Raw genomic sequence first — 6,360 nt, 5'->3', positions numbered from 1 at the left:
TTTTTAAATCTACCCTTTGTCATCCATTTTCTAACGCTTGTTACTCTCAGTGTCTCCTAGCTGCTCAGGCAAATCATACTGTCTAAAAATGCATTTTCCCATCGATAACGTGACATCATCGCTCTCGGAATATATATATATATATATATATATATATGTATATGTATATATATATGTATATATATACAGTATGTATATATATATGTGTGTGTATATATATATGTACATATATATATATATATATATATACTGCATATATATATATATGTGTGTATATATACTTGTATATATATGTGTGTGTATGTGTATATATATATGTACATATATATATATATATATATATATATATATATGTATGTGTATATATATGTATATATATATATATATATATATGTATGTGAGGCCAAATTTTTTTAACCCAATGCGGCTCCCGAGTTAAAAAGTTTGGGGACCCCTGCCTTATTGCATGTGCTGAACACCTGATATTATGAAGCCTTTTTAGAAAATATTTAGCTCACTTTTAGCTCATTATCTTCACACTTGAGGGTAGAAATAAACAGTGAATACAGGACCTCTGTCGTAAATGTTAGATTTACTGTATATCTAAATGTTGAATCTAAATCTCAACATTAAATATAAATCTAAATGTGAAATCTAAATATATGTTAAATCGAAATTTAAATATTGAATGTTAAATATAATATACAATTTAAAAGCGGGATCATTTGTTCTTTAATATGGTCAGCCAATCCCATAAAGAACACGTTGAGCAATGCCGTAGCATTCCAGCGTAATCACAAACTTGACGCTGGCCATGATGTATTTTCAAAAGGGAGCGTGCTGCCTCCCTGCCTGGTGGTTGACGCTGGAACACTTGCCTTGGCGAACGTCATGTAAATGGGGCAAGTGGAAGACTGCCGATTCCACTCAGCGGTAGCCCAAGCCCCTGCTCGGCTCGTCAGATGTGAGGCAACAGACGCCACTCGGGTGCAGTCCGTCGGGAAAGCTGTGGCTTGGAGCTCAAAATGCAACTCTCATTTAGTTAGAAAAGACTGTACATCACCAGATTTATAGTAGAACGAACAACTCTGGTCGTGGGAACTGTGAACAGGCAGCCATTGCGGTTGCCAGCGGGATGAAAGGTCACTGTCATGGTCGTGGAGCTGAGCACTCAAGTTGTCTGTCGTGGAACTTCGCCGCTCCGTCAAACTTTGAAGGCCGCTGCTTAAAGCAGAAAGCTGGTCATCTTGCTGCCCCAGTCGCGGACCTTGATTACGGAGCGCTTGACAAAGTGAGGCCAACTCCCCTGGGTCCTGTTTTGTTCTCTCAAAGCTCGGCAATGGAAGGAGGACTCAAACGCAGAGTTGGCAGAGCAGATACAGGTGGGTTTAATCCAAGCAAGGCTCGATATACAGGAAGAGAGTCCAAACAATGGCAGAGGTACAGAGACGTGAGGCAAGGTTCAGTAACAATAACAATATAAACTCTGACAAGGCTAGGACGTGACTGAATGGCAACAAACTTGGAAAAAGACTGAAGGACGAGGGAATATACTGTACATAAAACAGGTTATGAGCAATGATGAGGAACACCTGGTCAGGCAAAATGCAGACATGGCACTTTTGTTAAGAATTGTTGTACATTCTTGAGTAGAGAGTTGTATTTGCCTAATTTTGCATAATTTATGTTGTTTGCAATTGCACCAAATCACTGAATTTCAATATTTTGGATTTGAATGTTCTCTATAACCCATCCATCCGTCAATTGTCTACCGCTTGTCCCTCTCAGCCTATCGCCACCTCATCACAGGGCCAACACAGTTAGACAGACAACATTCACACTCACATTCACACACTAGGGCAGATTTAGTGTTGCCAATCAACCTATCCCCAGGTGCATGTCTTTGAAGTTGGGAGGAAAACAGAGTAAATGGAGGGAACCCATGCAAACTCCACACAGAAGCCCAGGGATCAAACCCAGGACCTTCGTATTGTGAGGCACACGCACTAACCTCTGTTTCACCGTGCTGCCCTTCTCTATGTAACACGGTTAGTGAATGAAGCTTACTTGTGTAGTTACTTGTAGTGTACTGTTATCAGTACAATATGTATTTGGTGTAAATAAAAATGTATTTTGAACACTACCAACATCATGTACCATTTTACAGCAGGGAAGTCTTTTATCAACACCTGCTTTTTAAGTCTTAAACAAGTCAACTACTGTATGTGTGCAGTGCAATGTGCAAGGCAGTCATTGTACCTTGTAAAGACCACACAGATCCATCACTTTGTTTATTTCAATTACAATTACACTCAGCTGGAAATAATACTTATGTATGGCATTCATGTGCAGAGCACAGCCCTTTTACATTATATATTATAAAATATACATATAATGTAAATATATTAGCATATTAGGTGAGTGTGCATTTAAGCAAGGTGTGTTTTGATGCCACGGAAACGCGGCACAATAGAGTGATGTCTGACTGCGACTAGAGACCTGTCAGTGGATGCCATCTCACTTCAGAGCAACTTTATGGATTATTATATTACTTAAATTCTTCACTTTTTTGAGTGGATTAATATTGGCCTGTGGATTACTGGATTGCTAGGAGGACAGTTCATGAAGCGCAGCAACTAGAGTTGGGGGAAATTGATTTTTGGATGCATCGCAATTCAGACAAGGGGGATTTTAAAATCGATTAGTAAACGTCAATAATCAATTATTTTTTCACCTGTGTGCAGCTGGGATAGGCTCCAGCACCCCCGCGACCCCGTAAGGGACAAGCGGTAGAAAATGGATGAATGGATGTATATAAAGTAATACAGAGGGTTCTAAAATTTGTCTGACTGCGAGAGATCTGACCAGCTCCTTATTTTAGGCCACTTATGTTCCAGTTTTGTACACATTTCCATTAATGTGATAAATGTAATGGGAAATAATTTAACTGCTTTGCGCTGTTTTTAAAAGTTGCAAGTGATGAAGGCTTATTTAGTGAAACCAAAATCAATCTATTTTTTTATTGAATTGTAGCTCCTGAATCGTAATCCAATCGTGAGGTGCCCAAAGATTCCCACATTTAGAAGCAACGGCAGTCAAGTGTATTTTTCATGTGAGGTATCCAGTTCATTTTATCATTATCATTACACCTAAAAATGTGATTTATTTTACCCTTTCAATGTCTACTCCTTCTATTTGTATTTGAATTTGTCTTCTATTGTTACCGAATAGAATTTATTTAGTTTTACTGAGATAATCTGTTTTTTTGTCAAACTATCGCTTTAATTCATTAATTTCAATATTTGTATTAGCTTCTATGTGTTCTCTTCTAAAAAACGTGGCCTTGACGTCTGCAAATAATACTAACTTAAATTATGTTGTAACAGTACAAATAGAGATGTCCGATAATGGCTTTTTTGCCGATATTCCGATATTGTCCAACTCTTAATTACCGATAGCGATATCAACCGATACCGATATATACAGTCGTGGAATTAACACATTATTATGCCTAATTTTGTTGTGATGCCCCACTGGATGCATTAAACAATGTAACAAGGTTTTCCAAAATATATTTCCAAGTTATGGAAAAAAATGCCAACATGGCACTGCCATATTTATTATTGAAGTCACAAAGTGCATTATTTTTTTTAACATGCCTCAAAACAGCAGCTTGGAATTTGGGACATGCTCTCCCTGAGAGAGCATGAGGATGTTGAGGTGGGCGGGGTTGGGGGGGCGGGAGGGTTGAGGTGGAGGGGGTAGCGGGGGTGTATATTGTAGCGTCCCGGAAGAGTTAGTGCTGCAAGGGGTTCTGGGTATTTGTTCTGTTGTGTTTATGTTGTGTTACGGTGCGGATGTTCTCCCGAAATGTGTTTGTCATTCTTGTTTGGTGTGGGTTTACAGTGTGGCGCATATTTGTAACAGTGTTAAAGTTGTTTATACGGCCACCCTCAGTGTGACCTGTATGCTGTTGACCATGCATTCACTTGTGTGTGTGAAATGCCGTAGATATTATGTGACTGGGCCGGCACGCAAAGGCAGTGCCTTTAAGGCTTATTGGCACGCTGTACTTCTCCCTACGTCCGTATACACAGAGGCGTTTTAAAAAGTAATACATTTTACTTTTTTAAACCGATACCGATAATTTTTAAACCGATACCGATAATTTTTAAACCGATACCGATAATTTCCGATATTACATTTTAAAGCATTTATCGGCAGTCCGATATTATCGGACATCTCTAATTACAAATGTCATTTATTTAGAGATTAAACAATTTTGGTCCCAGAATTTATCCCTGGGGTGCGCCGCAAGATATATTTTGCAAGATAAATTTAGCGAGATATATTTAGATTTATTTCAGCGTTCGCCTAATAGTTGTACTGTTCTATACGCTGTACTTTTAATATTCAACTGTAAACTGTGAAGTAATGTAAACAATACATTGGACATTTCAATATGTGTAGAAACAACACATTTTTTCCTACGGTACATGCATCAGGTTTTTAAAGTGGGAATAAAAATACAGTCTAAAAAATATACAAATAATCAACTATACAGTAATTGTTTTTTGTTTTATATTGACAATTAAATAGTTATGCAATCTAAATTGTACTTCTATACGGCATCAAATAACTGCATTAGAAGAGTCAAAAGTTTGCTTGCTGTTTTAGCAGAAGCATACTTAGAAAATGGTGTTTTAATAAATATTGGCAAAATAATTGCTATTGTTTACAATATTTCTCAATAAAGACAAAGATAAAATGCAGATTTAAAAAGACATGCCTTTAACAGTTTCATGTACCTTTGAGAGGATTTGTAAAATCAAAGGCTTCACTGACCCAAGCTGCTGATTGGAATCATACAACAAAGTAATTCAATTATAAATTGGATTCATTTCTGGCTACAAAAATGTAAACGGTAAAAGGAGCAGCAGTCGCCAGTTGCAGCATTTTGCCATTGGCTTCCTAAAGTTATGATGTGAGAAATTTCAAAGATCTCGTGGGAATCTCATGAAGTTCTCATAGCCAATCGACATACAAATTAAACCAGAGATACCTTGAAAACCCACCAACCTGCTAATATGGCAAATCTATACCATATAAAACAAGAATGCAACATTTTAAACACATCCTGAAGAATTAGAAATGTAGCAAAATTCTTTATTAATGACATTCAAAAATCCACAGATATTCTTTGAATGATCATGAATAAGTACCTGAGACGGGAAACATAAAAAGCATTATTAAAGGGATTTTCTTTTGCAGTTGACACAGACCAAGAAACAGACCCAACATTTACAATTCGAACTGTATGACAAATATCACAAATGCTTTTCTCTATTAGGAAATACAATCCCAAATGCAAGTAGAATTAATATTTGGTTGTGGTGCAAAATGTTGTTATTGCAGTAATAATTTACATAAAAATACAAATGATTATCGATATGAAAACAAAAAATTTGTGGGCAGCTGAATATAATCAAAAACATGAATAGCTTATATTTTCACGGTGCACAATATACACTCTAAGTCATGTTAACTGTGAACAATATACAGTATAGTCTAATTCTAAAGGCATTTTCTAACTTATAATGGAAGAATTATGAACCACTTATAAAGTTATTAAACACACTGCTTGTGTTTCTGTTACAGGGGATATTACTGAGGAAATAATGAGTGTGTAAGGTTTTCCTTGATAATAGTTCACCAACGACTGACAAATAGTTGTCTAACAAAGAAAAAAAACAGGTACCAGTTTGATAAATATAAAAGTGTGCATGAGATCCGTTTGACAGGGATTAAAAAAATAAATAATAAAATAGTAAACCATAAGGAGTTAATTTCACCAAAAAATGTATCTAAGTACAATGCAGATGTTTGCTTTTTGTAAAACCTGACCTGCACAAGCTCAGTATCATAAACTCATCACTGCTGCATAAGTGACACTAAGCTAGCTAGGTTTCAATACCTTAAATTTAAATCAGATACACTTCAGGTGACACTCTGTTTTTGACGTAGTGTTTTGATACAGGTTTCAACAAGATACTTCACAAATGCATTGATAATATTCTCAAAGGCAGTACAATAAAAGGCAGTGAGTAAGTGCAAATGAGTAAGGATACACAATGACAAAGAAGAACATACGCCCATAAAAAAAAAGGTATGTACTGTACTTCTTGGGAGGATCCTACTTCAATTTATATTCTCTGTTATTGCACCAATGAACATCAACATACCTTTTCATTTGGTCACATGACATAATGATATGACTACTGATGTCCAGCACCTTCGGTGTAACACAGCATGGATGAATGTGTTGTCACAACCTCGTAGCACATTCTATCGACAGGCACT

At 36.6% G+C, this 6,360-nt stretch overlaps 1 protein-coding gene across 2 annotated transcripts in view; it reads right to left on the bottom strand.

The window, feature by feature from the left end:
- Window positions 1–4,926: 4,926 nt before the first annotated feature.
- The window catches only part of LOC133574325 (solute carrier family 35 member F5-like), a 36,334-nt gene continuing 34,900 nt past the window's right edge, over window positions 4,927–6,360 (bottom strand). The window contains exon 15 of one of the 2 annotated variants that reach the window (XM_061926478.2): window positions 4,927–6,360. This exon is cut by the window's right edge and continues 51 nt beyond it. The gene's annotated coding sequence lies outside the window, so the exon portion shown is untranslated. The other variant, XM_061926477.2, reaches the window with a different exon arrangement.

Source organism: Nerophis lumbriciformis, linkage group LG31, assembly GCF_033978685.3.
Source record: "Nerophis lumbriciformis linkage group LG31, RoL_Nlum_v2.1, whole genome shotgun sequence".
Taxonomy (NCBI): domain Eukaryota; kingdom Metazoa; phylum Chordata; class Actinopteri; order Syngnathiformes; family Syngnathidae; genus Nerophis; species Nerophis lumbriciformis.
The sequence above is the reverse complement of the archived record's forward strand: the minus strand, read 5'-3'. Positions and strand labels throughout refer to the sequence as shown.